This window comes from Hyperolius riggenbachi, chromosome 1 (assembly GCF_040937935.1).
Source record: "Hyperolius riggenbachi isolate aHypRig1 chromosome 1, aHypRig1.pri, whole genome shotgun sequence".
NCBI classification, from domain to species: domain Eukaryota; kingdom Metazoa; phylum Chordata; class Amphibia; order Anura; family Hyperoliidae; genus Hyperolius; species Hyperolius riggenbachi.
Genome location: NC_090646.1, coordinates 214,097,474 through 214,121,299, shown reverse-complemented (window position 1 = coordinate 214,121,299; position 23,826 = coordinate 214,097,474). Strand labels below are relative to the sequence as shown.

General features: G+C 46.1%; 1 long non-coding RNA gene across 2 annotated transcripts in view; it reads right to left on the bottom strand.

The window, feature by feature from the left end:
• LOC137571327 (uncharacterized) overlaps positions 1-23,826 on the bottom strand; it is a 45,133-nt gene that overhangs the window by 13,435 nt on the left and 7,872 nt on the right. The window contains exon 2 of one of the 2 annotated variants that reach the window (XR_011031330.1): positions 9,906-9,999. This is a non-coding gene — a long non-coding RNA (uncharacterized lncRNA). The remainder of the gene's footprint in view (positions 1-9,905; positions 10,000-23,826) is intronic. The other variant, XR_011031331.1, reaches the window with a different exon arrangement.

Genomic DNA, 23,826 nt, shown 5'->3' with positions numbered 1-23,826 from the left:
TCCTGTCCCCCTGATCGCCAACAGCACCCCTCAGACACCCCCCATCACCCCCTCAGACCACTGTTTGCACTCAATCACCCATCAATCACCCTCTGTCAACGCTATATTTTAGATTAGGTCCTAAACTGCCCCCTGGGGGCTCCTGATCACCCCTCACACCCTCAGCTCCCCCCCAGACCCCCCCTCCGTGTACAGTATACATCTATTCTCCCCTGTAATCACCCACTGATCACCTGTCAATCACCACCTGTCACTGCCACCCATCAGATCAGACCCTAACCTGCCACTTGCGGGCACCTGATCACCCGCCCACACCCTCAGATCGTCCGCAGACCCGCCCTCAGATCAGCTCCCAAGTGCATTGTTTACATCTGTTCTCCCCTCTAATCACCCACTGATCACCCATCAATCACCCCGTCACAGCTACCCATCAGATCAGACCCTAATCTGCCCTTTGCGGGCACCCAAACACCCGCCCACACCCTCAGACCCGACCCCCCCCGATCACCTCCCCAGTGCATTATTTACATCTGTTCTCCCCTCTAATCACCCACTGACCACCCATCAATCACCCCCTGTCACTGCTACCCATCACATCAGTGCTTTGCGGGCACCCAATCACCCGCCCACAACCTCAGTTTGCCCTCAGACCCCCCCCAATCACCTTCCCAGTGCATTGATTGTATCTATTCCCCCCTCTAATCATACCCTGAGACACCCATCAATCACCTCCTGTCACCCCCTAGCACACCTACCCATCAGAACAGGCCCTAATTTGCCCCTTCGGCTCCTGATCACTCGGCCAAACCCTCAGATCCGCCTCAGACCCCCTTCTGATCACCTCCCCAGTGCATTGATTGCATCTATTCTCCCCTCTAATTACCCCCTGAGACACCCATCAATCACCTCCTGTCACCCCCTAGCACTCCTACCCATCAGATCAGGCCCTAATCTGCCCCCTGTGGGCTTCTGATCGCCCAGCCAAACCCTCATCCGCCCCACCGCAGTGACAGAATTTTTTTTTCTGATCACTGCAAAAAACACTGTACAATAACTGTGGGGCTGTAAAGATCAGTTTTGATTTTTTTTTTTTAATCAAAACTCAGTGACCACAGCTTTCTACTTCACAAGTACTCCCTTTTGCTAGGTAGGTGCTCTTTTTCTGGGTAGTCTGAGGAATACCCCCTAAATTTAGCAGTCCACCATGGCAAAAAAGGGGTATTCCGCTGAAGAGGCCGCCGAGATTCTGGCCCAGTGGGGTGAGTGCAATTGGGAAGCCTCATCCGACGAATCATCCGGGTCAGAATATGAACTGCTGAGCAGCAGTGGCTGTGACCAATAGCAATGACGAGGTTGAGGTCCCGGCTAGAGCCAGGCTTATCACACCCCATGTCACTGGACCGCAGGATCAGACTCAAGGGCAGCAGAGTGGTGCTAGCGATGAGTTTTCTTTGTGAGGCATGTACCAAAAGCGTAGCATCTCCTGGACCTAGCACCAGTACTACCGTAGACCCTGGTGAAGTGGCGAGCACCAGCATGGTAGCAGAAACTGGTTCGGTGGCACGTGCATTAAGACCCGAGTCGCAGCCACCAGCAAAACCGGCCCATACTACCCATAGTCTACCAGAGGTGCTGGCAAATCCCAATTGGCAATCCCCTGGTTCCGCCGCACACATACTGCCCCCTTTCACCACCCAGTCTGGAGTCCAGGTGGAGACAGATAATCTAGGATTGGCCTTGCCTTTTTTCATCTGTTCTGCACCGTGGATCTCTACGACTTATTTGTGGCTGAGACCAACCGTTATGTCACACAATACGCAACTGCCAATCCAAGAAGCTACCATGCCCAGCCTTTTCGGTGGAAACCACTCCAAGTTTCCAAACTTAAAATTTTTTTGGGCCTTCTCCTTAACATGGGTCTAGTAAAAAAGAATGTATTGCGGTCTTATTGGTCTACGCACCCAATACATTACATGCCCATGCACTCTGCTGCCATGTCCAGGTCACGATTTGAGAACATCCTGCGCTTCCTGCACTTCAGTGCCAATACAACCTGTCATCTAGGGGCCACCCTGCTTATGACCGGTTCCACAAACTTCAGCCCCTCATAGACCACCTGTCATCAAGATTTGCAGATGCTTATACCCCTGAACAGTCATTTTGAGGCATTTGGTTTCCAGACTCCTCACGGTTTAGGGCCCCTAAAATGCCAGGGCAGTATAGGAACCCCACAAGTGACCCCATTTTAGAAAGTAGACACCCCAAGGTATTCTGTTAAGTGTATGATGAGTTCATAGAAGATTTTATTTTTTTGTCACAAGTTAGTGGAAAATGACACTTTGTGGAAAAAAAAATCAATTTCCGCTAACTTGTGACAAAAAAATAAAATTTTCTATGAACTCACCATACTCCTAACGGAATACCTTGGGGTGTCTAAAATGGGGTCACTTGTGGGGTTCTTATACTGCCCTGGCATTTTAGGGGCCCTAAACCGTGAGGAGTAGTCTGGAAATCAAATGCCTCAAGATTACCTTTGAAATCCTAAAGGTACTCATAGGACTTTGGGCCCCTTAGTGCACCTAGGCTGAAAAAAAGTGTCACACATGTGGTATCGCCGTACTCAGGAGAAGTAGTATAATGTGTTTTGGGGTGTATTTTTACACATACCCATGCTGGGTGGGAGAAATATCTCTGTAAATGGACAATTGTGTGTAAAAAAAAAATCAAACAATTCTCATAGAGGCCCGGTGCACACCAAAAACCGCTAGCAGATCCGCAAAATGCTAGCAGATTTTGAGATGCTTTTTTTAATTTTTCTATGGCGTTTTGCGGATTGCTGCTGCGGTTTTCAGTATAGTAGATTTCATATATTGTTACAGTAAAGCTGTTACTGAACAGCTTCTGTAACAAAAACGCCTGCAAAACCGCTCTGAAGTGCCGTTTTTCAGAGCGGTTTGCGTTTTTCCTATACTTAACATTGAGGCAGAAACGCACCCGCAATCCAAAAAATGCTTCACCCCGGCATTTTTCGTTTCTGCAAAACGCCTCCTGCTCTGGTGTGAACCACCCCATTGAGATACATTGACCAAGCGGATCCGCAGCCGCAAGCGGCTGCAGAAACGCTGAAAAAGCCGCTTGGTGTGCACCAGCCCTTACAGAGATGTTTCTCCCACCCAGCATGGGTATGTGTAAAATACACCCCAAAACACATTATACTACTTTTCCTGAGTATGGCAATACCACGTGCGACACTTTTTTGCAGCCTAGGTGCACTAAGCGGCCCAAAGTCCTACGAGCACCTTTAGGCTTTACAGGGGTGCTTACAATTTAGCACCCCCCAAAATGCCAGGACAGTAAACACCCCACAAATGACATCATTTTGGAAAGTAGACTCCCCAAAGTATTGAGAGAGTGAGAGAGGGGCATGGTGAGTCTGTGGCAGATTTCATTTTTTTTTTTTTGTCACAAGTTAGCAGAAATGAAAACTTTTTTTATTTTTGTCACAAAGTGTCATTTTCCGCTAACTTGTGACAAATAAAATCTTCTATGAACTCACCATGCCTCTTAGTGAATACTTTGGGATGTCTTCTTTCCAAAATTGGGTCATTTTGAAACATGACAGGTGCTCAGAAAAGTCAGAGATGCTTCAAACTGGGGAAATTCACTTTTTGCACCATAGTTTGTAAACGCTATAACTTTTACCCAAACAAAAAAAATCCAATAAGTGTCTATTTATTGATCAAAGACATGTAGCACAATAAATTTAGACAAAAATGTATATAGAAATTTTACTTTATTTGAAAAATGTCAGCACAGAAAGTAAAAAATTTTTTTTTGATGAATATAATAAAAACAAAAAATCACAGCACCAATCAAATAGCACCAAAAGAAATTTGTATTAGTGACAAGAAAAGGAGGTAAAATTCCTTTAGATAGTAGGTTGTATGACCGAGCAATAAACCGTTAAAGCTGCAGTGGTCTGAATGGAAAGAAAGTGCCTGGTCCTTAAGGGGTTTTAAGACTGCAGTCCTTAAGTGGTTAAAGGAGTTATCAGGCTAAAATTAACACAATAAGTGCTACTTACCCGGGGCTTCCTTCAGCCCCAAGCAGAACTACTGCGCCTGCGCAGTCCACTCCGGTCCACGTGGTGATTGACAGCGCAGCTCGCGCAGGCGCAGTACAGGAGGTCGGCCTGACGTCATTGCCGGGGACCGGAAGGTAGCTGCTGCAAGGGACATGCTGGGAGCTTGGGGCTGGAGGAAGCCCCAGGTAAGTAGCACTTATTTTGTTAATTTTAGCCTGATAACTCCTTTAAATGTTTCGAAAATTGTCACGACTCCAGAAGCTTAATCCCCCAGACAGTCAAAGTAGCCATACATTACTCGACTTGGCCGCTGATAAATCGGATGAAAATTGGTGACACCAAGTGCATGCCCAATGGATGATGTGACCAATTTTGGGACAAAATTGGTTGCATGTATGGATCGAACATGCAAGAAACAGTGCAGCGTTAACAGCGTGTAAATGTGCCCCCCCCCCCCCCCCCGTGCGTACATTTATACTTTACCTGTCCGCTGTTGCCCGCTGCAGTGCCCCCGTCTATCTTCCACTTCCACAATTTGCGCCTCACGCTGCCAAGTGTGTGACGTCACACACATGCCACGTGCTACACACCTGCAGCGCCTAAGGTGCAAATGGAGGAAGCCAAAGCAGACAGGTGAAATATAAATGCGTCTACAGGGGGCACATTTACACTAGGGGGCAGCAGTGAATGCAGTGTCGCAAGGCCAATTCCTAAAAGATATTATGCTTAAATCGAATCTGCCTGCGGTGTGTGGGCAGTCGACAGATCTCTCTCTGATCAGATTCAATCAGAGAGAAATCTGTCTCTTGGTTGAATCTGCCCATCTTCGGTAAATGTATGGGCACCTTTAATTTTTGGCCAACCAAACTGATTGTTCTTGATAATTGACTGTTCAAGCTGACAGTTTGACCGCAGCCAATGACAGTCCATGCGGTGACTTTAAATCACACATTACAGTATGCAAAACAGTGTTTGTTGCAAGCCAACGTAACTTGGCGGTGTAAAGTACCCTTAAAGGAAACATGAACTGTGCATAAAAAAAAAAAAAAGTTTCTCTAACCTGGGGCTTCTGCCAGCCCCCTGCAGCCACCCTGTGCCCGCGTCATCACAGAACGATCCTCCTGTCCCCCGCCAATGCTATGTGTCGTTATCACTGACTTGCAAGTCAATGGCCACTGTGCCTGTGCGGCCCTGGCCGTGCACATCCTCGTTTGTGCTCCCATCACCAGGAGCATCCTGCGTAGGTGCAGTAGGAGAAACCCTCGTACTGCACACGATGCTACTGGTGACAGGAGCGCAAACGAGGAAGCGCGAGAAAACCTTGTACTGCGCCTGCTTGTTTATAGCACAAAATCTAAAATAACATACCACATTTGATATTTGAATTAATTTTATCTGAAAATTATTATTGCATAAGAAAAAGCTCTGTAAATTGACATCTAAACACCGGTATGACCAAAATTAAGCATTTGCAGACTTGTTAACGTGACTAATTGGAGATGGTCATTGAGATGTTACGAATTTTGAGTTTATTCAAATATATTCAGCTCCGAATTGAATCAATCAAAGTCATCCGGGGGGGGGGGGGGGGGAGGAGGGGGGGCTCAATTCTTACCATCTCAGGCAAAAAGCATGTAGTGGGAATACCACTTTATTGGCAACCACTTCCATCCCAAATAAATCTGTGGAGTAGGACAGGCAGGAAATCTTTATACTGAAGCTAACGTCCTCCTTTGCTGTACCTGTTTTGAATGCATGTTGTGTATTTTAGTCCACAATCGTGGAGCTCTGCACATCTATTGCAGGTAGTCAATTCGGGTGTAGCCTCTGTTTAGAAGCGCTGCCAATGTCTCCTGCTGTACAAAACTCATGTAAGTATACTTATGGCTAGCTTTATCCATGTGCATCAATTTGCATTCAAATTATAGATTAGGCAGGGCCGGATTTCTGGGAAGGCCAGAAAGGCCACGGCCTAGGGTGATACAATCAGATAAGATAAGAAAGGCGGCATGACTTGGAGAGAGAAGAGGTCATATCTCAAAGTAAATCATCTCTTCTGGTCCCGCAGCGCAGCCAGCCAGCCAGCGCACTGGTCTGCACTAATAGCTGAATTCCAGACTTCCCCAATCCCTGCTTCTCTCTCTCTCACATTTCCTGGTGTGTAATAACAATCAAGATCAGTCATAACTGTTACCTGATAATCTGTATGATGGACATACAGAATGATGTGAGAAATTCCAGAGATTTACATTACAAAGCAGATAGAACTAAGCCTCGCTTCGTGGGCTCTCCAGCCCACAGCACAGATCAGGCTTCAGCCAGGGCGACCAGACTTCCCCCCCCCTTTTTTCCCCACTAGGAGGATGTCCTGCTGGGAGGGGGGGGGGGGTGTCTGATCGCTGCTGGCTATCTGTGTTTTGTGGGGGGGGGGCTCCTCAAAGCCCCCCTCCGCAGCGATTTCCGCCCTCCCTCTCCCTCACGCTGTGGGCGGCACAGGACGGCGATCCGTCCTGCGCCGCCTAGGATAGGCTTCAGCCTATCGGATGCCAGCGATCCCCGGCCAATCAAAGCCGGGGATCGCCGATCTCCTTTACGGCGCTGCTGCGCAGCAGCGCCGCATGATGTAAACGGCGGGGATTTCTTCCCCGCGTGTTTACATTTAGCCTGCGAGCCGCGATCGGAGGCTCGCAGGCTGTTCACGGAGACACCCTCCGTGAACTGACATGGAACGGCTGCTCGAACGGCCATTTCCATGGGAAACCACTTGCGACCTGCCGACGCCTATCGTCGTTAGGCGGTCGTTAAGTGGTTAAAGGACACCTGAGCTGTTACTACCTCTATGCTAGTGTTTATGGTTTGGCATCCTTCTACTTTCCTGTAGCAGTAGAGCAATTGTACCCTCTTAGCCATCAGCGAAAGCAAAGAGTTTTGAATCAGGATGATACCATTTATGGGCTTAAAAGAAAAAGAGTAAGCTTTCTGCTAATAAACCTTTTTCAGACTTTGTTCTTATATACTGTCAATATGTTAGAGCACACCACCATATGTACATTCAACATTCAAAAGAGATGCATTGATTTTTCAGCAAATATAAATAAATGTCATTCAGATGCTTTAAAGTGGAGCTGAACTCTTGCACAGGACAGAAGGAAAACAGAGAAATGTACCATGTATGTATTTAGAGAGCCTGTCTAATCACAAGTTGTAATTTATCTCTACACTGTGTCACCTGACTGCCACAACATCTAAGCTCATTTGAAAGCACGGGATGTTAAAAATATGTCTGCTTCCATAAAAGCAGGAAGTAGACACACTGCAGATTTTATTGCAGGAGTCGTATCAGCTGTAACAAAGAAATGTTTTTATTTAAAGGTTATGTTGTTGCGTATCTTTTAGAGCAGAGAGGAAGTTCTGAGTTCAGGTCCACTCTAATTACAACCAAACACCCAAAGTGGGTCTTGACAGGATGTTTGCTACTTACCTGTTCTCTGTTTTGGATGGGCTTATCTCCATTGCACTGCCACCTGTTTGTAGCTCCGACTGCAGCCAGTCGCACAGAGGACAAAGAAGCAGCGCATGCTCTGGCCACTCGCGCTCCCTGTAATTTCTTGCTCCTGCCCATGTGTTATGCATTCTTGACAAGTACCGGTCATACATCAGCGTCATTTCTCAAGTATGCATGCCCAGAACACTATCGTCTGCTGTGCACATTGGGGCAGGAGCGCAAATTACAGGAATTATTTGCTGAATGGGGGGGGGGGGGCAGAGCAGCACAACTGAAATGAGCCCATTCAAACCAATGATCGCTAGTCAGAGTGTTGGACCAATTTTTTTTTTTTGGGGGGGGGGGGGGGGGGTACTTGGTGACAGCAGGCCTAGGGCACTGGAAAGTACAAATCCGGCCCTGAGATTAGGACTAGTACATGATTTGCATCTGATTTGCATTCAAGGCATGTATTTAGCCCTGTGGGGCTCTGCATGCCTCTGTTGGTTTACAATTTAGTTGCAGCCTATGAGCGCTGTCATTTGTTTGATATCCCTTTAGACCTGCATGTTCTTTTCTAGTCCCTCTGAATCTGTCTATAAGTCTTTTAGTCTTTTTTTTTAATATATAGCCTAAGTTTACATTCACCTCCCTGGCAGTAACCCTGAACATAGCTCGGGGTAAGAAGAAGATGCTGGGAGCGGTAGCTCGTCGCAGCTAATACAACAGCCATGGCTGCTTACCTGGGTCCTGCGCGGCGATCAGCGCTGCTGTGCGGGGCTTCAGGACTCTCTCCCGGGATCCGCATCTCATCTCTGCTTCCTGGATCCCGGCGGCCAATCTGCGGTACGCGTGACGTTGGGGGCGGTGCACAAAATTTAAAGTGGACCTGAACTCTTGCGCAGAACAGAAGGAAAACATAGCAAAATGCACCCTGCATGTATTTATAGAGTTAAACCTGTATAATTCCTCCTCATTTGAGTCTAATGAGAAGTTGTAATTTGATCTCTCCTGTGTCACATGCTCCCGGTATGTATTCAGAGAGTTAAAGACAACCCAAGGTGGGTTCTAAGAATCCAAATAGCATACAGAGGCTGGGTCTGCATATAATACCCAGCCTCTGTTCCTATACTGTCTTCCCCAGTCTCTCCCCTGCGCTCTGCTATGCCCCATAAGTCAATCGCTGTGCTGGCGACGGCTGTTTACATGTGAAGTGTCAGTCTGCCGCTCACCGCCCGCATCCCTTCCCTCCCCACTGATTGGAGTTAAGGGACGCGGGCGGGGACCTGCGCTATGGAGGAGGTGGGGGAGCGGCAGACTGACACTTCACATGTAAAAAGCCGGCTGGCGACACGCTGTGTGTCGCCAGCACAGCGATTGATTTATGGGAGATAGCAGAGCGCAGAGGGGGTTGGGGGGAGACAGTATAGCAACAGAGGCTGGGTATTATATGCAGACCCAGCCTCTGTATGCCAATTGGATTCTTAGAACCCACCTCGGGTTCTCTTTAAGCTTACCTAATGCCCCCATCATTTGAGTCTAATCACAAGTAATTTGATCTCTCCCCTGTTTTACATGCACCCTGAATTCAGCCTGTCTAATTCCCCCTCATTTGAGTCTAATCACAAGTTGTAATTTGATCTCTCCCCTGTGTCACATGAGAGAAATGCCGCTGTCGGCTTTGAAATATCTGCAACTGGAGTTCCTGTCCTGCCTATTGCGCAGGCACAGTCCTATTTGCGCATGCACACGATAGCACTCACTTGCCGGAGATGTTCTGCAGTTCTCAAAATGATGAACAGCACAGAATGCTCCTCACAATGGGAGTGCAATTGTGGGTGCCTGCAAACGGGCCTGCGCATCCGCAGTAGGCAAGACTGGAGCTTAAGTTGCAGATAAATCAGAGCTGACAGTGGGAGTACAGAGAAGACACAGAGGACCCTGACGGACCTGACACACTATGGGGTCTGGAAGAAGTAAAAGCATATTTTGTTTGCTCTAGTTCAGGTATGCTTTAATGTGTCAATTTGCTAAGTATTACTGCAGTCAGTAATACACACAACAGGAGAATTTACAGAGCATCTTCTCAATCAACAATAAAGCGGTTACCGAATTGAAAAGTAAAATTACCCACTAGTGAGGTAAATTACCGTATTGTGCATTAAATACCTCACACTGCACATTTCTATTCTCAATTCACAAATATTAGAGCATTAAAGGACCTCTGTCGCGAAATGTTTTAAAATTTAAAATACATGTTAACATTTACAAATAAGAAGTACGTTTCTTCCGGAATATAGCCATAAATAACTTTTCTCCTATGTTGCTGTCACTTACAGTAAGTAGTAGAAATCTGACATTACCGACAGATTTTGGTCTAGCCATCTTCTCATGGGGGGTTCTCAGGGTTTTCTTTCTTTTTAGAGAGACACTGAAGCGAAAAAAAAATGATGATATTATGATTTGTATGTGTAGCACAGCTAAGAAATAAAACATTAAGATCAGATACATCAGTGTAATTAATTCCAGTACAGGAAGAGTTGAGAAACTCCAGTTGTTATCTCTATGCAAACAAGCCATTAAGCTCTCCGACTAAGTTAGTCATGGAGAGGGCTGTTATCTGACTTTTATTATCTCAACTGTTCCTGGACTATTTACTTTTCCTCTGCTAGAGGAGAGGTCATTACTTCACAGACTGCTCTGAAAGACTCATTTTGAATGCTGAGTGTTGTGTAATCTGCACATATTATAGAATGATGCAATGTTAGAAAAAACACTATATACCTGAAAATAAAAGTATGAGAATATTTTCTTTGCTGCTAATCTTCTAGTAATTATTCATAGTACACAACCAATTCACTATATCATATTTTTTTTTCGCTTCAGTGTCTCTTTAAAAGCACTTAGTTGCTCCATCCAACTGCCAAAAAAGTGTGCAGGGAGGCTGGCCTTTTTTCATGGAATGTCTTTATAAATAATAAATACCATGCTGAGAATACCCCATGAAGAGATGGACTAACCCAAAACCTGTCGGTAATGTCAGATTTCTACTACCTACTGTAAGTGACAGCAACAAAAGGAATGTATGGCTCATTTTACTCTGGAAGAAATGTACTTCTTATTATGTATGTGTTTTAAATTTTAAGATTTTTGCGACAATTCCTCTTTAACTACTTTAGGACCTTAAGGATTGAAATCTACGCCGTTTGATGGCTACCTGGCTGCCAGGACGTAGATTTCAATCAACTGACGCCGCACATTCTCGCTGTTCTGGTTAACCAACAGTCACCATGCGATAAAACTAATAGACAACGCAGACAGCCAATAAGAAAAGCCTCCTGGTCCCTGCTTCTCACCCATATGATCTGATGCGCTGATCAACAGGACATCACAAATTGAAACATTGAAAAGGGCTTTTCTGTATCCCTTTAGATGTGCGATCTCTATACTGATACACAGAAGTGAGACCTACATGCACATCTAGCGGAAAATTGTATACTTACCTGATGGCAATTTTCCTTTCCTGATGCATCCATGGCAGCACATTGGGTGGTGGTTCCGCCCCCACTACCTCATAGGACCAGTAAATATTTAAATGAGTTTGAGAGGAGGTGCTCGCTGTCTTTGTAACTATTAACTCACCGAATAATGGGTGGGATCCATGTGCTGCCATGGATGCATCAGGAAAGGAAAATTACTGTCAGGTAAGTATACAATTTTCCGCTGTCCTTATGCCTCTATGGCAGCACATTGGGCGGGAGACATATATCAAAGATGAAAATATGAACAGAAAATGTATTCACAATGTAGACATAGAGGAGGAGCTTACAGCTCTCCCAAAATCTAAACATGTTGAGGCCAACACATCCACTTTGTAATGTAAGATAAAGGTGTGGCGAACATTACGGAAAGTCGTGCGTAATCGCCAATGATTTTCATATGGTCCAGCACCATTACTGTCAGTGCTGTGTAAATGTACAACAAATGTCTTTCCTTTCGAATCTGAAGGGAAGCAAGCCCCTCACCCATGCCCAGTGTCCTGATAACATGGAAAGGAATTTCACACCTTGCCGACTTTCTGCCGAGGACCATTTCCTGCTTCAGCCCTCTCCCAAAAAAGCCAGCTCGAACTGGCCAGATAAGAGCTCCCTCCAAAAATCATACAATGAAACAAAGAGAACTTTTATGTATTTGTAATTCAAAATAGGCTTGTCACAGAAAGACAAAAATTACATTTTCGGATACCCATAAGCCAGTTCTGTAATTCCACTGAATTAGGGCCTGTACACACTGAAAAACGCAGGCAAAAACGCAAGCGCATGCGTTTTTAAAGTGCCTGTAGTTTTAAAAACGCATGCGCTTTTGCCTGCGTTTTTTGTGCGTTTGCGTTTTTCTTGTAATTGCCGATTGGCTAAAGAATCCTTTGTTTTTTTTCTAGTTTACATTTCAACAGGAATCAGGACATTGCAGAGTCTTCTGGGATACTGACTTCTGAAAAACGCAGGCAAAAACGCAAGCGCATGTGTTTTTAATGCGTTTTTCATGCGCTGCGCTTAAAATAGCGCAGCAGGCACTGCGTTTGCGTTTTTTTAAAAACGCATCGCACCAGTGTGTACAAGTCATCACGATTTTCATTCTTTTTCAAAAGACCTTGCGTTTTTAAAAACGCATGCGTTTTTAAAAACGCAACGCAAGCGCAGCAGTGTGTACAGGCCCTTACAATTTTCCAACTGTCAGGAGTCAGTAGCGAAATTGCTTTATTTAGCCTACGTAGAGTGAATGCGATAGAATAGGCACGTGTAGCCTCATTTCATACAGGGTCGCAGGCCGCTTATGAATATAGCCGCGGATTTGCGATGCGCCACTCTGGGGCGGAGTCCCACAGATTATTAATAAAGGTTACATTTCTGCTCTGAGTCTGGGGGTGGCAACCTTGCTGCCAGGAGATAACCCCGCCTTCCCTCCACCTAGTTTGGAGGTAACCCAGCCCCAATTTTAAGACTGTATAAATATGGGGCCAGCAGAGCCCGCCCTTGTCCTTCCTCATTTCATCTGCTAAAGGAGAGCTTGGAGCATGTATTCAAGAAGGACCGAACGCATGCTGTGCTTCAAGGACTCTTAAACATTAATGCCTACTTTAAAGTGAACCAAGCACCTTTTTTATCACTCAGGACATTTCTATAGCACAGGAAAAATGCATGCCGACAATCTGTTTCATTATTAAAATAAACTTTAATTTTACCTTGTATTTTACATTCAAAGTAGTTTAATCAGCCTGTTTCAGCAGGCCTGCACGACCGTCCCCAACCGCAGAGACTTAAGGAACCTAATTGTTTTATTGGGCTAATTACCAAGAGGTAAACAATGCTATTAGACAACAAAGGGGGTGAGTAATTAGGACTGTTTCTTCAAAGACATAGTGTGTGTCAATGTGTCAAGATAGCATCTCTGCCAGGAGAGATTCCAGTGAAAGAGAATGTGCTCAGTTCCCTTTAACTGGACTTTGTTTTCTCCATTCGCCAAATGGACTGATCAGCCATAACTACAGTAAGAACTTTCTGATTTTATCCGTTATTTTAAGCTTTGTGTCTATGTGTTAATCTGTGTAAATGTATGTAATGCAACTTTGTTATAAAAACGTTTAAAAATCATTATGGTTACAGTCTGTTCTGAATATACACAATCGTACCTATTCTCCTGAAATCGCTACCCTGTGTTTAATAGAAGTGTGTCTATAACCCGTGTGCGAGAACCTGGCCCAGATATAACAATCTGACCCAGGTTCCTGCATACTGCTAAGGGTTAATAGAGCGTTCTCGAAGTCCTAGTATAATTACATTAGCGGGCTGTGTAACCCGCTTGGTGGCAGATCTTTGAATTGTATGTGTGTGGTGAATCCTTTGGCATCTGAACGCTCTCTCCGCGAGTCAGTTCATCAAATTGCGAAGTCGGGTTACTCTTCGTGATGTGCAAAATGACCGTGTGAGAGGATTTCTGACGCTGATCGATTGACCCCATCCGCAGACCGGCCTTGCGGTCTGTGACATTGGTTGACAGCTTATTGGGATTTGTGTATGCTCAGAATATCGAAATAGCAGATCGAAAATTTGTGGTCTGTAACCATTCCATTACCATTTATATAGACTAAACGTATAGCACAGAATTCCCCCCCCCCCCCCCCCCAACCAATCTCTTTTGCTATCCTATCTTTTATTTGGCAAAAATGGCTGCAGCAAGATACAAGAAAATGTCAGTGGCAGACCTAGTAAACTTGTGTGAAGAAAAAGGCATTGTGACTTATAGAAAAAAGAAAGTGCAATTGGTTGAGGACTTATTGCGACTAAATACCCAGCCGGAGCAGATGCTGGGAGAGCACACTCCTGGTGAGCGGTTGGAGCAAAGTGACCCACTTCCAGACCCAGAGGAAAACGGAACCGCGTATGAACCGATCCCTTTAAATGCTGAGGAGCCCGTCCATGCAAACCTTTCCTGTGTTCCTGAGGCTGGAATGCAGCTTGCTTTACAAAGACTGGCGGATACAAATCCTGAGCTGTACATGCAGATTGTCAGAGAAAACGCTGACCGTTCAGAACGCCAGGCGGAACGGGAAGCCTCAGAACGTCAGGCGGCACGGGAAGCCTCAGAACGCCAGGCAGAATGGGAAGCCTCAGAACGCCGGTGGCTTGCCGAGAAAGAGGCGGCAGAGAGAGAATCCGCCCGCCGACACGACCTTGAAATGGCCAAACTGCAAGTGCAAGGCCAAAATCTCTCACCAAGTGCTCCGGAGCCCCGGCCCACAGCAGGCCCGTTTGGGACTCCCAAGTTTAAATTCACAGAAATGAAGAAGGGAACTGACCCGGACACTTACTTGCAGTCCTTTGAAAAGACTTGTCGTCAGCATCATCTGCCCCAGGAGCAATGGGCGTGATTTCTAACCCCTAACTTGCGGGACAAAGCGCTTGAGGCGTTTGTGGACTTACCCGCTGAAAAAGACAATGACTATGAGGCGATAAAAGCTGAAATTATCGCCTAATACTAGTTGACCCCAGAGGTCTATTGCAAAAAGTTTTGCTCCCTGCGGAAAGGCCCCACAGACCTGGAGAGTCGCCTGCTGACCGTGTTCAGGCAGTGGTCACGGGGCCTGAACAAAGACTCTCACCAAGGTCTGGAGGACCTCGTCGTACAGCAGCAGTTGCTGAACTGCTGCACTCCAGATGTCCGGCGGTTTGTCCTGGAGCGGAAGCCTGGATCCGCCAAAGCTGCCGCAGAACTTGCAGACACTTTTGTGGCCACCCGTGTGCCAGACAGCCGCAAACCTCCAGCCCAGAGCTGGAAGGGGGGGGGGGGGGAAACCTGCGCAACCTAGCTCTCCTCCCCCGGCTAACCATGGGAAACGGGTCCCACAGCCACAGAGGCTGGATGCTGCACCTGCTACTCATTTGCCTGATGCCACATATGTTCCGAAGTGTTACCACTGTGGACAGCGAGGACACCTCAAGTCTGCCTGCCCCGAGGTGAGGACGTCGTCTCCAGAGCCTAGCGCAGAATCGGCTAGCGCATCCTCTACTGCACACGCCTACCTTGTCATGGGAGCAGCAAATCCTCAACTTTCCGGAAATCATTAAGTCGTGGAAGTAAACGACCAGATCGCTGTCGGTTTCCGCGACACAGGCGCAGAGCTTACCTTGGTTCGCTCTCATCTTGTGGCCAGGGAGAATTTCCTGCCTAATGAGCGTGTTACACTTGTGGGAGTTGGTGGCACACACGCATGCATCGCCAAAGCTCGTGTTGTTCTCGATTGGGGAAGGGGGCGCCAGACAAGAGTTGTGGGGTGACAGATGACATCCCAGTGCCTGTGCTGTTGGGCACCCTACGATCTTTTTATGAACCTATGATAAACACCCCGGATCTCCCGTCCGGAGTCACTCAGGTACTGTACAAGCTTGGGGAGGGACAGAGGGAGGCTGTTGGGGTAATGGTACCTAGCTCTCCTAGGGAAGGAGACAAGGAAGAGGTACCTGTTTCTAACGGACAGCTGTCTAATCACTGTTTGTCTGATTCTAAACTTGTCACTGTTGTTCCAGATACCTGTGTACATGATGTGAGAAATGAACGTAACTGTGATGTTAATGTTGTACCAGATATTGCTAATAGCTTTCATGCTGAATCTCACATTGCTAAAAATGATGTATGTTTAAATGTGACAGTCTCTAATCTAAGAGGTAACTGTCTTGTTTTGCCTGGGTCATATCCTTGCAGGACAGCGGAAGAAAAGCAGGTGTCAGAGCAGGCAGCTGGAGGCCTAGACCTCCCCTCCTGCTATGACAGCCAGAGTGCCTCACCATTACCTGTTACCAAACAGCTGGTGGGGACAGGCAGTTCCTTCCCTGTCTTCCCCTTGCAGGAGCAACCCAGTGCAAAACTGCCCAGAGGTCCACCCTCTATCCCTCCTGGAGGAGGGGCACGCCTCGCCACTCAGGTGAAGGCTAACTCGTTTCTTAAAATGTGTTCTACTGTCCACCTAGGTGGTGCTGACCAAAATGTTTTGCCATGGTGTAGTCAGTTAGAGCAGGGGTATGCCACACTGCTTCCAGATTCGCAGGCTGACACCCCAGAGTCAGAAAGTGACCTGGATGTCAGCCAACGACTCTCTCTCTTACAGGAAGCGCTACGCAAACCCAGCCAGGCCTTTAGAGGTAAGCCTGTTGGTGTGCATCTCCCCGTCCGCAAAGCGGACACTGGGACACACCAGACCACGAGGCCTTATGCTTCTGCTGAGTTGTCTAAAGTGCAGTCAGATAAGAAGTCGAGAACCTGTTCAGTAGCTAAGTGGCACGTAGAGCAGGTCTGGCAGACCCACTCTGTGCGACCGACTGGTAGGGGGAGATGTGGCGAACATTACGGAAAGTTGTGCGTAATCACCAACGATTTTCGTAAGGTCCAGCACCATTACTGTCAGTGCTGTGTAAATGTACAACAAATGTCTTTCCTTTCGAATCTGAAGGGAAGCAAGCCCCTCACCCATGCCCAGTGTCCTGTTAACATGGAAAGGAATTTCACACCTGGCCGACCTCCTGCCGAGGACTATTTCCTGCTTCAAGTGATTGCGAAGCTTGTAAATCTGTCCCATATGTTGTGGTTGGCCTTATTGGTTGATGGTCTTCTAGCCTGCAGCAAGGTGTTAATCACCTGAGGAGTGCAACCTAGGTTCTCAAGTTTCCTCAGCTCAACCTCCACACCATTAAGTTCAACCGGCTTGGTTCAGGATGCAGAATCGGACCCTGGGACAGCAAGTTTCTCTTTACTGGAAGGGAGATTGGCTTCTGAATTGACATCTGCAGTAAGAGTGGATACCATGGATGACGAGGCCAGTTCGGAATTACTGCCACCAGAATTACCTTCTATTGTTGAAGTCTCTTCAGTAGTTTGAATATCATGGGAACAGGAGGGAACACATATCCCACAAGAAAATTCCATGGAACCGTTAATGCATCTACTGCTTCTGCATCTGGAAAAGGATATCTCGCATAGAATCTTTTGCACTTCACATTCTTGCTGGATGCCATTAGGTCTACTTCTGGCCTTTCCCACAGCGCAGATATCCAACTGAATGTTCTCTGATCCAAAGCCCATTCGTTCTTGTCTAAGGATTTCCTGCTCAGGTAATCTGCTTCGATATTCAGTACTCCTGGAATATGTACTGCTGTTAAAGGGAACCAGAGACGTTGGAGGGGAGCTTATATACATACCTGGGGCTTCCTCCAGCCCCATACGCACGGATCGCTCCCACGCCGCCGTCCTCTGCTGCCTGGTTCCAACGGTACCAGGTCCCGTCATTGCCGCGAGTCGGCCAGTCGGACGGCAGACGCGGCCAATTGTCCGCATCACACGGGGCTCCCTCCATATACATACTCATGAGGCTGCCTTGTGCGCAGCCTCATGCGTACGGGTATGGAGGGAGCCCCTGTGATGCGGACAATTGGCCGCGTCCGCCGGAAGTGATGGGACCCGGTACCGCCGATACAGGAAGAGGAGGATGGCGGCGTGGGAGCGATCCGGGCTTATGGGGCTGGAGGAAGCCTCAGGTATGTATGAAAGCTTGTTCTATTTTTTATCACAGTTCCTCTCTGGTTCCCTTTAATGATAGTAGATACTCTTCTGCCAACTGAAAGATTTGATTTGTAACTTTCATCAGAGTTGAACTGCGTGTACCCCCCTGTCTTTGTATATGGGCTACCGCTGCCGTATTGTCTATTCGTACTAGACAGTTTTTGTGGAGAATCTGGCCGAGAAATGCTTGTAGAGCACAAAGTACTGCCTTCAATTCTAGCAGGTTTGAGGTTTGTGATGTGATCTCCCTGTTCCATGTGCCCTGTGCGATGAGATCTCTGCAGGTCGCTCCTCATTCCTGCTTGCTGGCATCTGTGGTGATTACTGCAGGAGGCTCTGGGGATATTTGAACATGGCGATAAAGGGTTGATTTTGACATCCACCAATACAGGTTGTTCCTCATCTCTTCTGATATTATAATGTTTTGTTCCAGGTTCCTCTTGTCCTATTGTGCAGGAACCCTCACTGGAAGTCTTGAATGTGCCAGTGGGCCCATGGCAGCATAGGAATGGTCGCTGAAAGGGAACCTAGTAATCTAAGGCAATTCCTTGCTGTAGTTACTGACAGATGTATCATTGTTTGAACTTTCTTCTGAATTGTTGGAATCTTTTCTTCCGGAATGGATATAGAATTAATTTGTGTCTGAAACCGTGCACCCAGAAAGACCAGGTCCTGAGTTGGGTGCAGATGACTTTTTTCTTTGTTTATTATCCAACCAAATCTCCTGAGAGTTTGAAGTATCATATGTCTGTGCTCTAGAATCAAGCTTGATTGTCTGCCACCAGGAGGATGTTATCTAAGTAATGATAGACACGTAGTCCCTGAGTTCTTAATTTGGCGATTAGGGATACTAGAATTTTAGTAAATGTTCTTGGGGCGGTGGAGATGCCAAAGGGAAGACATAGAATCTGGAAATGCTGGTCGTCCACTGCAAATCTCAGGTATTTCTGTAACTCCAGTTTTATCGAAATATGCAGGTAGGCGTCTTGTAGGTCTATTGACCGTAACCAGTCTTTTGCTGAAACGGCTTGAATTATCGGCTGCAAGGATTCCATTTTGAAACTGCTCAGATCGATAAAGCGGTTCAGTCGCTTTAAGTCCAGAACAGGGCGCAGTTTCCCCGACTTTTTTCTGGACAAAGAACAGAGGGGAATAAAACCCCTTTCATCTCTGTTTCGAAGGAAACAACGATATGGCCCGTTTTTCTATAATTTCTTCCAGATAGGAGAATAAGATGGTCTTCTTGTCGTTGGTCACTGGGATCTTTGTTAGGATTAATGTGTCCGGAGGGGTCTTTTTGAAGGTCCAGGAGTGGCCCACTCATATTGTTTTGTTTACCCAATGAGAGTCTTTCTGAAGACCATACTTGTTTGAAGGTTTTTAGTCTTGCTCCCACTGGGATCTCCTGGAAAAATGGATTGTCAAAAGGGCTTATTCTGGGAAGTGGTAGGACCTGCTGTCTGCTGTTTAGTCAGAGACTGTAGTGTGCTCTGAGTACTTTTCCAATTTTTCTTGAAATTTTTTCGCGGACGGTAAGATCTAGTATTTCTATATCTATTTTCCTGTTGAGAAGGGGTAAAGTTCTGCTTTGCTGGACGTTTATCCTGTGGCAATAGGCCCGATTTCCCTCCGGTTACTTTCGATATGGCAGCATCCATTTTCTCTCCAAATAATGACTTCCCATCGAATGGAATTTTGCACCAGGCTTGCCATGAGTTTGGGTCGGCTGACCAGGACTTCAACCAAAGGGCTATCTTTGCCGTCACTGAATAAAGCATAGAACGCTGGATGATGAGTAATAACAGAGGCGCCAAATTAGAGTAAAATGTTTAAAAACAGTTTAAAAGGAAGGGGGTTGGTGGTTACCACCCTCAGGTATATAATGACCAGCCAATGAGTCGTTATATATAAACAATATAATTTATTTTAAAATCTCCAGGCAAGCAACGCGTTTCACGGGTCAAGAGCCCGCTTCATCAGGCAATCAGTTTTGGAGATACACGAGGATGAATCAATTATTGGGCCCAGCGCCAACTGTAGGTAACTGTGGTAACCACCAACCCCCCCTCCTTTTAAACTGTTTTTAAACATTTTACTCTAATTTGGCGCCTCTGTTATTACTCATCATTCATTGATCTAGTCCACTCTTGGTGGAGGGGTGTATCCCCATTTCTCCTGTCTACAGAGAGCGACTTCTTAATACCTGAGTGGGGTCAGGTTATAATTCTCCCCACCTGCACTTCCAGTGGTTACCTTAGTGGTAACCCAGACTTGTTAGTATATTACTCGTTGTTGTTTTGTCTTATTCCATTTTATCTGGACGTACTACACTATATTGGGCTCTCGGTTTCAAATCTTTACATTTTTACAAAGCATAGAACGCGATGCACATCTAACAACTTCAAATGCTGCTTCTCCAATAAAGTCGGCAGAGAGCTTAAGATCTTCTAATGCTGAAATAATCAAATACTTGTCTACATCTGACTTAATGGCAGTTTCTACGTTGTCTGTCCACGCCTTGATTGCTTTTCCTGCTGACGCTAGAGCTTTGGCTGGTTTTCAAGCACCTCCTGCTGCCAAATAAGATTTCTTCAGATCAAGGTCCGCTTTGCGTAAAAGAACATACCTGAAGGAAATACAATCGTCAAGTGGAAGGGTCATATGTTTTGCCAACCTTATGACCGAGGCATCAGTAACTGGAGCGTTATCTAGTGACTTTGATTCATCTGAAGGTAACGGATACAATTTTGACAACCTGTTGGACAATGGTGGTTTCTTTTCAATCTTCTGCCACTCTTCTCTCATTACGTCTTCTATCTCTGCCATAAAAGGTAAAGTTTCTTTCGTTTTATTTAGATGTGTATAATATATTTTCTTTTCTTTACGCTTTAAGGTTAATTCTGTTGATTCTTCATCTGATTCCCATTCACTGGCTTCCCTCACAAATTTCACGAAGGGTGGCACCAAAGCAAAGTCAAATCCGCACTGTAACGTATCATCGTGGAAGGATCTGATGATGCGAAGTCTGTGGTAACTGTCCGTCTTATTGAGCTGTTGGTAAGTTCGCAATGTATGACTGCATTGATTCTTGCACAGCTTTCTTTATTAACTCAGAGACATGCAAGGAAGATTGTGCTGGTTCCCCTGACATTTGAGCAAAACAGTCTGCACATACTAGTTTTCCTGGTAATACTATGGGCTCGATTTACTAAGCGGTGCAAAGTGTTAGCACCGTGGTGAAAAGGCCCTCTTCACGCCTAAAGTCACTTTAGGCATGATAAGAAGGGCTTCGCGCGAAGTTTCCGCGCGTAAAGTTTTGCGCGCGCTCCCGCGTGCGTGCGCGCGAAGCGCCCCGCACTTCGCGCGATGCGCCCATTAAACCCTATGGGACTTTGCGCGCGCGCCTGTGCGGGTGCGCGCGCAAAACTTTACGCGCGATAACTTCGCGCGAAGTGCAGGCAAAAACGGTGCTAACTCAGTGGTGAAGAGGTCATCACGCCTAAAGTCCTTTAGGCGTGATAACTGGGTTAGCACCGCTTGGTGAATCGAGCCCTATATCTCCGCAGGCCCAACAACCCGCTACTCTCTGTGAATAACCTCTGAGGAGTAATTTCTTCTGGGCAATCTGCTGCGTCTGCGAGATGAGTAGTAGTAATCATCATAATGATGTCTATGGTGAGAACGAGATCTGCTCCTAGAACGTCTTTTGCCTGATCTTGAGGAATAACATGGTGGTGATGATTTCCTTGAAGCTTTTCTTCCTTCTGCCTGAGGTTGTCTTTGATCTTCCGGGCTGCAATAGTAAAATGTCATATTATGACTATAAGTAATTTTTTTCCCCAATATAGTCTAGAATACTTACCCTAGTTGGCACCTACCTATCAACCTTTTGCTGATCTATTATGGGCGCTGCAGTGTCCATAGGAGCAGAAGATGAAGCAAGGCTGCAAGTAAAATGTCAGAATTATAAAAAATTTATTTTGAATAGAGACCGAATGTGGCGAGTGCACTCAAATTAGGATAAACTTGTAATAACTTCAACATTGGTGGTGCATCAACCGGATATAATTGCATAGATTATTCATTGTTTTGGAAGAGAGGGGTACAGATTCCAGGAGCAGCTCACCATCACTTTAAAAGTTTCCATTTATTCCAACATCATTAAAAATGAAAAACTTGGCACACTGTTTAAAAATATATACTTATCAGGCACATCAGAAGATCTAGAGGTGCAGAGGATGAGTCGACGGCCGTTTCGCCCCCACTTAGGGCTTTCTCGAGACCGAACACCCCCTTCCCGTGGAGAGTCAGGCTATGTACTGATGCGCCAGCCCCAATTGCCCCCAGGTGCGGAATTGCGACACCCGCCCCCAAAATGTCTGCCATCCAATCCACGTGTCCCCATCCCTTCAAACACTGTGGACTCACCTGTCTTGTATTAACAAAGGTGGCCTGGCCAATCAAAGTCGGGAGCGCGGCGCCGCCAGCTCCAGTTCGCCTTGTAGCAGCTGCTTCCGTGTCAAGCCGGAAATCCCGGCAGCCCCCAGCGCTGGTACGCAATGCGCTCCAGCAGCGTGTCTCACAGACTCATACGTGTAGACGTACACTGAGTTGCCTCAGGATGTGTGGGAAGGGATACACTGCTGCCATCTAGTGGTGGATTTTAGAAAAACCACCCATAGATAGAAAAAGGCTTGCAAAATAAAGGGGAATATATGGCTTCTTTGGGACGGCATCAAAACATCTGGGGGAATATATGGCAATGATAGAGCTGGCGCCACCCACACAGCCCCCCTCCCCACAAGAGACATACATATACCAAAAACATTGGAACAACCCACAGTTTTTTTCACTGAATTACTGTTAAAAACAATCATAGTCATCAAGAAATCATTTGGTGAAACTCAACAGCTGAATAATTCATTAAGCACCTCATTACAATAAATCTATCAATCTGTAAGTAATATATCAGGTAGCCTCAAACCGTGACCAGTCTGGGAGTCTTCCCCCATCCAACTTATGTCACTTCTTATCATTGCACTACCCATTGCTTACTGCCATCACGGAAAAGGAGAGAGAGGAGGATATGTAACAACAGTGTGGGAAAAATTAGTGGATCCGACTGCTGTAGACTCAAAATAGGTAGACAACTCGGGTCAGATCGTACCGTACCCTTAGATCCACCATTATCATTGTACTACCTGCAATCAATTTACCACAAAAGTTAATAACATATATTCACCCTAATACACCAACATTTCCCTGCAAATGGTTGTTGTCAAAGTGAGACCTATTAGAATGGTCAAACCACTCGAAGTCTCAATTATCATTATACAACCTACCCCTAATTACAAAAACACTGCCATATCTAATTTGTCATTGAAGCCCATCGGCCCCTCTGTTTGCAATCTCATAATCCATCTACTTTCAATTTGGAGGAGCTGACGTTCCAAATCAACACCTCCTCTGACACTTGGTACTATCTTGTCAATCCCAAAAAACCTCAAGCAGTCCGCATCTGAGTTGTGCTGTTCCCTAACATGATTAATTAGTCTCTTGGCCCCCCTACCATTCCTGACCGACTTATGATGCTCCGAGAACCTCTCCTTCATGGCCCTTGTAGTTTTTCCTACATAAATGAGGTTGCATGGACATATTACTGCATAGACAGTCATTTCAGTGGAGCAGTTAAAAAAATATCTACTTCTATACTTTTTACCCATATGTATGAAGCTATCCCCTCGCCTCACAAATTTGCAAAAAATACAATTAGTACAGGGGTACATGCCCACTACTTTGGACCTATTCAACCTAGTTCTCTCTTGTGGTGTGTGAAACTCACTCCTAACCAGATCATCCTTAATATTTTTACACCTTTTGAAGGAAATACAGGGTAGCTCCCCACATTTACCCTGCAATAAAGGGTCTGTTTGCAAGATACTCCAATTCTTTTTCACCGAGTTCGCTATCAAATCACCCAATGGTGAGTGTGAAAAATGCATGAAGAAACAGTTCCTTCTCTTTTTTATGCTCGGTTGTAGGAGTGATGATCTTTGCACTTCATGTACACGGTTCACAGCAGATCTCAATGTCTGTTCTTTATATCCTCTCTGTGCGAACCGGCCTCTGACTTCAGTGATTTGTCTGA